This window comes from Bombyx mandarina, chromosome 16 (genome assembly GCF_030267445.1).
Source record: "Bombyx mandarina strain Sakado chromosome 16, ASM3026744v2".
In the NCBI taxonomy this organism is placed as follows: domain Eukaryota; kingdom Metazoa; phylum Arthropoda; class Insecta; order Lepidoptera; family Bombycidae; genus Bombyx; species Bombyx mandarina.
The window spans coordinates 923,933-934,721 of NC_143222.1; the positions used below are offsets into that span (position 1 = coordinate 923,933).

At 42.3% G+C, this 10,789-nt stretch overlaps 1 pseudogene; it reads left to right on the forward strand.

The window, feature by feature from the left end:
- Positions 1 to 208: 208 nt before the first annotated feature.
- On the forward strand, positions 209 to 1,359 carry LOC149501196 (uncharacterized; annotated as a pseudogene).
- The last annotated feature ends 9,430 nt before the right edge of the window (positions 1,360 to 10,789 follow it).

A 10,789-nucleotide genomic window follows, 5' to 3' on the forward strand; every position in this document is an offset into this window, starting at 1 on the left:
GTCCACACGAAAATACGACACAGTCTATATTATTATAATTATGAAGAATTGAAGGTTACGAGCACAGACAGATATTCAGTTTATAAACAGTACACAGAAGACACTTTACACTTTACGACAATACTATTACAATAAACACAAAGCAAGCGCGTTATCACAAGAGATGCAAAAGCTTCGAAAACAATAAACCGTATATTATGTTAGCAATATGTTAGCAAAAGCGACGTGCGTTCAGTACGAGGTAAGTTTCGACTGGGGGCGTGGCTAGCCGCGATCAGCTGCGCAGGAGTGCTTTTCGATCTACCCGCGACATTCCGTCCGAGCGCGCGTGTCCACAGCACGAACGAACGGGCGACCAGCTGATTGACGCGGCACGATAAATTGTCGTGTGTGTATGTCTTTAATATATAATGTAGTAATAATATATTAATGGATATGTTATATGTGTGAATGTATACTCTGTGTGTATTAATAATTATATTAAATAAATATATTATATAAGTATTATGTTGTGAAGAGTAAATGTGTGTGCATGGAATGTGGGATAAGCCCACAGTAAGTTGTAAAAACCACAAGCAACTGTTCAACAGGATGCGACGGACGGACGATGAACTGGCCCTTTGCGGCCGCGGACGGACACAGACACGCGTGCATTTTATATATTCAATACATATATGTACAATGACGCACGGCTCACTTCGGTACAGCGGCGCGACATCAGAATCCTCTCATCGTGGCCGCCGGAAACTACACTTACCGTGTGAAAATCGGCGACGCGTTCAACGAGGAGAACAAGTAAACTGCGGCGTCCCCCAGGACTCCGGGTGTGGGCCTCCTGCGCCGCCCACATGTTTGCCGATGACCTTTGTACTGTGGACGCTAGTACCGACCCCGCGGAGTTGTGTCGCCGGGTTCAAGAGGATGTGGATATGATAGTTAAATGATCACATGATAACGCCATCATTTTAAACGCTGACAAAAAAAAATGATAATTATTCACTTCCCATATTTACGTTCTATTAATAGTCTACTTCCTCTGATTGCTCACGGCTCTGATTGCTTCCACAATAAGAAAATTAACTGCACGTGTAATCCTATCGAAAAAGTTAATTGTGTAAATTACCTAGGAGTAAAAATAGATACCTCTTTTTCCTGGGAATCCCACATAGAATACATATGTAGAAAATGAAGAATATTACTGGAAAAGTTTTATCATTTAAGTATTAAAGTCCCATTGGCAATACTAATGTTTATATTTTGCACTAGTGGAAATACCTAATAAGTTACGCTCTTGATTGCTATGGATTAACATTTAAAACATACATAGATAAAATAGAATCATTGCAAACAAGATTCTGAAAATTACTCGTAAATAAAAAGACAAAGAATCAATGTAATGGAGATTACTATCTTACCTACCGGTACCTTTAAACGAGCAATTCTTGTATACATATATATAATCTGGATCTCGGTAACGGCTCCAACGATTTTCATAAAATTTAGTATACAGGGGATTTCGGGCGCGATAAATCGATCTAGCTACGATTTATTTTCAGAAAAGTTTGTTTTATTCGTGTTTTCAATAATCATCTTTATCGATAATCAACTTTATGACTTTTCCCGACATCTATTGGCGAATAATAATACTATTTTTACTGCTTTAAAGACACAACAAGATGGCGTTATAAAATAAAAAAACGAGCAAAGCTCGGTCATCATCTGGTAAACTATATAAAATATGTAAAATTTTATCGGCTAGCCTGAAACATAAATATATTCTACTTGTAAACAATCATAGTAAACAGGATCGTTTAGCTGATTTGGTGCAACATAAAATTGGCACAAGGTCAATGTCCAAAGGAAAATTTGAAATATCCATGGTAAAAAATTACTATGGGGAAAAAAAAAAAACGAGTTCCATACTTACTCAATAGTTTACCCGAGGACATAATACGCGAGCCTATACTTGCTAAATTTAAAAGTTTATTAAAAAAACACTTGTTAAATACGTTGTAACCATTTACATAAATTAATTGTATTAATATAACCTAATTTAATAATTTATAAGCTCTGTTTATATAAAGCTAGTTACCTGCAGTCAAACGGCGTAAGCACTTTTGCGTGGCATGGTTTAAATGAAAGTGTAACTTTTTATGAATAAATAAATTACATACATACATAGCCGATTCTGCGGACGAAATGGTCAACAGTCGACGTCACACAAAACATGTCATTTCGGATCCTCCCAATCTACTAACGGTGCTTTTAGGTACCCCAAGCACCGGTATCGTTCTCGTCGAACCCGTGGTTGCGACGAAGGCCTCGGCGAGTAAATTCCACAGACACAGCCCAATGAGTTCCCTTCCTCGGCCCTTAGTAGCCGCTTACTACTAGACGGGCCGATGGGTCCATACCTAGAGTAAAAACTTACCCCTAAAATTCATAGGTCACTGTTCAGTAGTTTAATGATCGTGTAATTCATCGCAGCTCTTTACCAAATGGCACCAGTGTTACTATTGACATTGTCAATACCTCCGTCAGCATCGAGAGCACAAATGCTCGTATATACTTTCACAACATATTATTTTCTTCATTTTAATTTCCATTCATTACGAAAATTCTGAAACAGTCTGTAAGCGTCGAAAACCTTCCTCTTTATTTAAAATTTTAAGATAAGCGCTCTATATGAACTGGCTGCAATTGTTGTTTCTCCTATGTTATGTGTGCACGTCACATATATCAAAATATTTCACAAAGACCCTGAGTCGCGGCCAGCACTCCAGCCCAGCGCCGGTCGGTAACAATTAGGCCATTAGACCAAGCTCACAATGTCACTATTTGCACTTTACTTATTCACTAAATGGCGCAGTATTTGTCTGCCTGCACGTCAGTCTCTTTGTTTGTTTGTTTGTTTTTTGTCAAGACTGATCTCTGATTCTGACGGCACTGCCATCATCATAACAATCAATAACTATTTATTCCATTTAGGGTTTGTACGTACGTTCGCAACAATAACTTTGACTCACCACTAATAACTAGGTTGCGACAACTCATTCACTGGCCAGTCAGGAGTTTTCAAGGAATCAACACGCGCTATTGTTTTGTACTAATTAACGTTTACTTGTAAAAACATATTTCTGTTCCACAACGCGGTGGGACATACTCGTTAATATCCCCGAGGTCTTATTGATTTAATTGACAGAACATAACTATTCATACTTGTATGGTTCATGGCAAATTGGTAGAATAAACAAGGCGTGCCGGCTCCTTGTGGGGTCATCCGTGACCTCTGACCTTTATCATCACCATAACATAATTTATAATAGATTACCACACAATATAACGAGGTAATGACATAAAACGCGATGGCCACTATCATACGAGTACATTCTGTGCACGCGCAATTTGTACCTCAATTCTGAGCTTACTATGTCCATGGACACCACACAGTGATGAGGTGGGGATCAGGTATCATTTAAAGACGTAATTTAGGAATAGGAGTCAGTCATATTATTAAAGTTTTCACAGATTCAATTGACCTCACAGGGTCATGTCGTATGTGCCCGATGATTAGTTACGTCTAATCGCCCCGTGTCGATGTGTCTACACACGTCATTTCGGATCCTCCCGATCCACTAACGGTGCTTCTAGGTACTTCAAGCACCGGTCACCGTTCTCGTCGAACCCGTCGCTTGCGACGAAGGGCTCGACGAGTAAATTAACTCTCAGACACAGCCCACTGAGTTTCTCGCCGGATCTTCTCAGTGGGTCGCGTTTCCTATCCGGTGGTAGATTCTGCGAAGCACGACTCTTGCTAGGGTTCGTATTAGCATCGTAGTCAGGTTTGAGCCCCGTGAGCTCACCTACAAACGTTAGGGCGAAGCTGAAATAGCCTCTCAAGGCTATCAGCAAAGGTAGGAAAAAAAAAAGATGTGTCTGCTGTCATGTGTCTGCTGCACACCAGCGCCGTGCTTCGTGATGGTGACGTCGGATGATTCTTTTGAATTTTTTTGTAAGCATTAACTGGTATTTTAATTTTAGATCTGGTTTTAAAAGGTCATGAATACCGTTCGAAGAGCTGTGCACAGACGAGGGACGAGGGTTCTGTAGACACTACGAACTGAACTACAATTTTTGTAAAACTAAGATATTACATTAACTCGCTAAGCACTCAACGTCATTGTTGATGACTGTGATTCCTGTTTGTATCTCTTTCCTACTTTTAGAACTTTGAGCACTCTGCTGTTCAATGGATATTTATTCATCACGTCCGCCGGTTCTCTCGGAGCGTCGTTGTAGCTAGTGACGTTTAGAACTGAGAGCGGCAGCTGGGGAGTGTGCGCGATGCGAAGACAGCGCCGCTTCCGACTTAACCACTTCACAAAGAGTACGTACTTATATTGTTTCAACTCTTAACCTTATGAACACTAAGCGATCGAATGCTCGCCGCGTGCTTCTAGAAGGGTTCGTGCTTCGGTACGGCGGCCCCTGTGCTGTCTCTGTCCATTGACCGCTGCCATATACAAGAAGAGAAATCGAAACAACCATGACCTCATATGTGTAAACGAGCCGGCTACTGCCACATACGAAAGACCTCTGTCTACCCTGAGAATCTACCTCTAGAGTTTTCCATAAAGCCTGTGATGACAGGTAAGCAACCTCATTTCGAATTGTCGAGAAGTGATCAGGTCACGACGTGTGCCGGGGACATGCGATGACGACATCACGATTAGAGGCTGAGCATGCGGGTCGCGTGCGAGCCGTGACCTCACGCGGCGACCTCGAGTCCGACCTCACAGACGCCACAAACGAATATTTTGAATATTTTCCTGTCAGTACACACCAATGTCGTACTTCGCTGAGTCAATTTGGTAAACACAAATCAATGATAAAAATCTTAACGATTTGAGAGTGCGCGATCCTCTGGAATCCTCCGAGATTTTGACTTGATTGAAATAGACGCCGCGCGACGAGGTAGAGAGTACAACTAGCAGCATCCTTTCGCCGAACCAGCTCGTGTGCACGGGAGGCGAGACAGAACGGACTCTCCTTGCGATCATCAGAGGGAATAGAAGAAATCTAAAGTGTGCTAGTTCTCCTAACCTAATTTGTTTTTGCTATCGTATAGAACGGTGTTCTCGTGACCCAGCTGATGGTAAGTGGTAACCAGAGTCCATACATACCCGATCTTGATGGCCGTCTCATGAGTAATGAGGAATGAGTCTCTGTTATACAGTATTATGGTTGTGCCTTTCAAGCCGTCAGTTCTTCGGGGCAGAAATAGGTAGGATTAGGGTAGGTAGTGGCTACCCAGGGGAAACACTAAACGTCCAGCAATGATAATCTTTTTTTAATAATACAATCTCGTTCCTTCATCGTAGAAGTAGTCCGTGAGCATCAGCTGAGCTAGTGGCGCTTGCAGGACGTGAGCCCCGGCGCTCCGTGCGGTCACACCTCTCATCCTCAAGGGCACGACTCTCTCACTAGATTACTGAGCCTAAAACGACTCCAAAGTACTTATTCTAACTGTAAAACGAGTTTATAAAATAATGTATCTACAATAAATAGCACACAGCACACGGCACACAGTACACACTACGATAACGCGTGAACTGTCTGAATTATCAACATTCATTTACTTCAATAGATACATTTTAATTTAGCCTATTGTTTTTCATTTAAAAAACCTTTCATATTTCAGTGACTTCTGAAATTCTTTCTCAAGGCTTTTTATAAAAGTTTTGTTTCGCAAACTGATGAACGATTTGACGGCTCCCCTGCTTTTAAGTGATCACCAGAGTCCATAGATACATTCACGTGATGCTATAGGATCACGACCCAATCTTCGACCCGGAGCCCGTGACTATTTGGATTGGGAAATGGGCTAACATAATACACGTTGCAGTAATTATCTAACCGAGGACTGCCCCACAGCGGGCCCGGGACAGCAGAGCTGGTTCTCTTCGTCAGGAGGCGGCGCGGCCTCTCGCTCGTCGCAGCCGTCCGTACGACACTTTTCCGTTCACTCGTGTCTCTCCTCTGTCAACAAGCTCCAGGATAATGTGATTACCTTGCCCCGTAGTCATTTGTCATTGATACTATTGTCAACTTGATAGCCTATCCTGAGTAAACCAATTTGATGTGACAAACAGGCAGCCAATCAATTTGTGTCCACTTGCCATTGCCATCCCATTTTAATAGAAGGTACTATGTAAATTTTATTATATAATTTAAAAAGACAGAGGAGGATATGTTCGTAAAATGTCAAAACTCAAACTTGGTGGTCAAACTCAGGAGCTATTACTCAATCAGGAACGGCTTGTGAGCACCGCATTCAAATGAGATACAGCCTGCCTGGTCCGGCCACCCCTCGGGGACCACCACCACCCTGCGGATACATCAGCACGCCGCGTGCGAGGGACCACAGCCGGCCGGCGAACTAACAATCACATAACAACAAACTAAATAGCTTTAAAATGTCAAAATCACCATAAAATAAACTTCCGGTAAGTTCGAGTCGGAATCGAACACGCGACCCGACTCTTGAATGTCATCGACGACATGGCGACAGTACGTACGCCGCGCGACGGATGATATAACTGACTGCAAATAAAATGCGCGTGTGAAAGTGACATTCATTCCCACGGGTCGAGGTTCGAATCTGCGCAAAAACAAAATTATCATTGTCAACGGGTAATTGTGTCAATGGTAATCATCACTCGACACTTTTACCAAGTAGCTTTATTAATGAGATCAGAAAAGATTTATAGGTTCGAGTCGAGCTGTCGGCGCTGTTTGTTTTAAGCGGGCTACCGGCCGACGAGCGACGAGCGAGAGCCCCGCCGCCTGCCGGCTCGATACATGAGCTCGAGGTTACAAATATAGCCCCACCCAAGGCTCACCGCGGTCACACGCCGTAGTTAGCGGCAGTCGACGAGATATTCAAGGAACTAATTGAGGTAACTTAAAGTAGCTCGGCCTTTTGCTAAAAAATTGTAAAATTTGCTAAGAAATGTTGTATCTGCAGAAGCGTTGTGTGTGTGTGCACAGGGGAAGCCTGAGTTGACAAAACATCATATTGAAGTCTAAGCTGGTTGTGTTCACTCTACGGTCGTCGTAGTCTTCAAGACTGCTGTGCTCGGTTCGCGGCAGGACTAGGCAGGTCCTTTTTTTTATTGCTTATATGGGTGGACTAGCTCACAGCCCACCTGGTGTTAAGTGGTTACTGGAGCCCATAGACATCCACAACGTAAATGCGCCACCCACCTTGAGATATACGTTCTAAGGTCTCAGTATAGTTACAACGGTTACCCCACCCTTCAAACCGAAATGCATTGCTGCTTTACAGTAGAAATCGTGAAAGTCAATCATGAACCACTGAGAAGATCTAGCAAAAAACTTAGTTTGCTGTGTCTTTAAATTAATTTGATGCCAGCGGAGACACGCGCAAACAGTCAAGAACAGCGCTAGACCGATCCATGGTCAACAAATACTAGGAACTCATTAAAAGTGAAAATGGTTATATGAACCCGTCAAGTTAACGTGTTTATAATTATTGTTGGTGACGCACAGACAGCGTGGCAAAGTCGTACAGATAATTTTCAAATATTTGCGTACGAAATCCTACTATAACCTCGGCGCAGTCTTTTGAATAGCATTATTTCTTCATATCGTATAATTGCTATCCTTATCAGTAAACATGAATGGAGTAGTTCAGAAAAACAAATAAACACATTTAGTGACGTCGCTTCACACGCAGTCGCTCAGCGAATAAAATAATATTTTTACCAATTTGAGAAATTGATTTATTGAAATATTGTCCCGCAGCAACGATCGAGTGCAGGTCCCCTTCATAGCAAGGTGAGGCTTTACTTAACTTGCATCCATCCCATGTTGACCCACGCGAGCCTGGTGGTCGCGTAGGCGGCCCGCACCCGCGTGGATACCCTCCGGTCCCTACTCTACCTGCATGTAGCGCCGCGCTCTGTGAGGAACGCCGAGCTCCACAGCGTGCTAGGCCTCGAATCTATCGGATGTGCTGAAATCAGCGTCGGATCGCTACAGACTTCGCTAGTCACACTCACAGTCGGCGCTCTACGCGCGTCCTTATCCGATCCACTAACTCGGCTATTAGACGCCTGCAGCTCTAGCACCTAAGAGCAGTTTAGGGACCCTTCGAATTCGTCGAAGAATGCGACGTTAAACACAATGACCACAAGAGCCCGTTGAGTTTCCTGGCTGACTCCGTGCTCGCCCAAAAATGACATAGATGAGTTTGATACAAGTGATTCTACCAAACATTCTTGCGCGTTTATTCTTTAACTTTGCGATTGATTCTTCTCACTTAAAATAGCTAAACAAAACCTATCTTATCATAAATAAATTATATTGAAATTCAATTTGGCATTGACTACATTTGAAACATCTCAACACTTCTTCCGCCTGACAAAAAAACAGTAGATAATTAAACAAAAAATTAACTAAAGATTTTTTGTGACTCCGGGTTTTCTACAAAGCACAATACAAAAATATCTATACTAATATTATAAAGAGGAAAGATTTGTTTGTTTGTTTGTTTCGAATAGGCTCCGAAACTACTGGACAGATTTGAAAAATTCTTTTTCCATTAGAAGCCGACATTGTCCCTGATGAACATAGGCTACTTTTTTAATTATTTTTTTATTTTTATTTTTTGGTTTCATGTGTGTTTTAATGTTTCCGAAGCGAAGCGAGGGCGGGTCGCTAGTATGTATTATAAAGCTCAAGAGTTTGTTTCTTTATTTGAACGCGCTAATCTCAGGAACTACTGTTCCGATTTGAAAATTCTGTCAGTGTTAGATAGCCCATTTATTGAGGATGGCTATAGGCTATATAACATCACGCTAAGACCAATACAAACGGAGCACCAATAAAGAATGTTTCAAAACCGGGGTTTTTTCCCTTTGGAGAGCTTCCGCTGCGTGCGCTGCGGAAAAGGTTAAAGTTTCTAATAGTAAAAATATATTTTTTTTGTCGAATTGATAACTTCTTCTTTTGAAGTCAGTTAAAAAGCGTGGTTTTGGTACCTTAAATAGCTCCTTAACATTCTATTATTCAAATTTTTTTTCACTTTCTACGTAATTGAAGAGGCGGGTAAAATTTAGCGTGATGTCAAAGTAATTCCACGCGGACGATGTCGCGGGCAAAAGCTATAAAACAATAAAAACGTATCATTAGACAAAAACAAATCGTACTACGTAATAAATATCCCGTTCCTAGCGCATGTCGCCGACAGTGATGGTCAACCCGAGCCGATCCCTTTCCCACGAACCAAGTGCAAGTTAATAATAGCTCCGGCGTCGCCCTCCGCCCCCCCCCCCTCGCTGCACTTGCTTGACAGCTGGGAGCTATTACGTGTCGGTCTAACTAAGTTATAGCTTACACCATGAAACGCACTTACCTAGGCGTACTTTTGGATTACCACCTTTTTTCCCCTACCTAAGCTGATGGTCTTGAGAGACCATTTCAGCGTAGCCTTAACTAGTCGGTGAGCTCACGGGGCTCAAACTGGATATCGTTGCTAACCTAACCCTAGCAAGAGCAGTGCTTCGCAGAATCTACCACCGGTTCGGAAACGCGATCCACTGAGAAGATCTGGCGAGAAACTCAGTGGGCTGTGTCTGTCGGTTAATTTGCCCACCGAGCCCTGCGTCGCAAGCGACGGGTTCTATGACAACGATGACCGGTACCTCAACTGTTAAATATTCGAAAGTTCTGAAAGTTAGCAACTGCAGTAAAATTTCCCCCACGATAATGCGCCTGACAACAGTCAATTCAATGTACCAATCATCATGATTATCATTTGATTCTCAAATATTTTTTTCGAATAGAAGTTTATCTAAAACAAACTAACTTATTTTCATGAACAAGGGCAAAATAGATGAGTAATGTGGGTTTAGCCCCGGCTTACAGCTTTAAACACAATAAAACTATACAACGTAAACAATTAAGATTAGATAAGAAAGATTTAAATTATTTTTAACAGCGCTGGATACTTCATAATTAGTACCGCTGACTGAAACAGTTTAATGTCGATCTGTTGGGAGAAACGAGGTCGGACTAAGCGGAACCTACTGTCACATTAATAACATTGAAATAGGTTTCCAATCATACGTAATTATTTGTAATTAAAAAACCATAGGACCTTAGTTCGTTTATTTCATTTATCTCTAACTTCGTCGAACAGCGTGCCACTGATCGGTGGTGTCAAACAAATAAATAAACAATAGCTGTGCGACTGTCGCTAGCCGTCGGCTATGTTTATGTGTTACTCCCGTGAGTTCCTCGACCGCGCGAGCAGGCTCTCCTGGTCCCGCGAACCGACGCGGCGACGCTCGGAGAAGTAAATTGCACGTTCAGAATATACACTCCCTTCCGTGTTATGGCTAAGTGCAGAGATGAGGTACATATGTTGTGAAAATTAATTATAGTGAGTCTTGTGCTCCCCTCTTCCGAATAGATACATCCACCCTGTCCACTTTTGCGGTAAAGCAGTACCTAATGCGTACCAGTTAGACGGGAGGGGTGGTTAGCCGTTGTACCATACAATTGAGACTCTTGCGGTGAGTAGCGGCATTCACCTCGTGATGTTCATGAGCTCCGTTAAGCACTTGACACCAGGTGGGCGGTGGGTCGTGAGCTCATTCATGTGTGTACGCAATAAAAGTAAAAGAGAACTAACTTTATATAATCGGCAGCTGTTTCTGTTTCTGAAATGATTTCAGTTTAAGAAATTAAAATGCGCATTTGT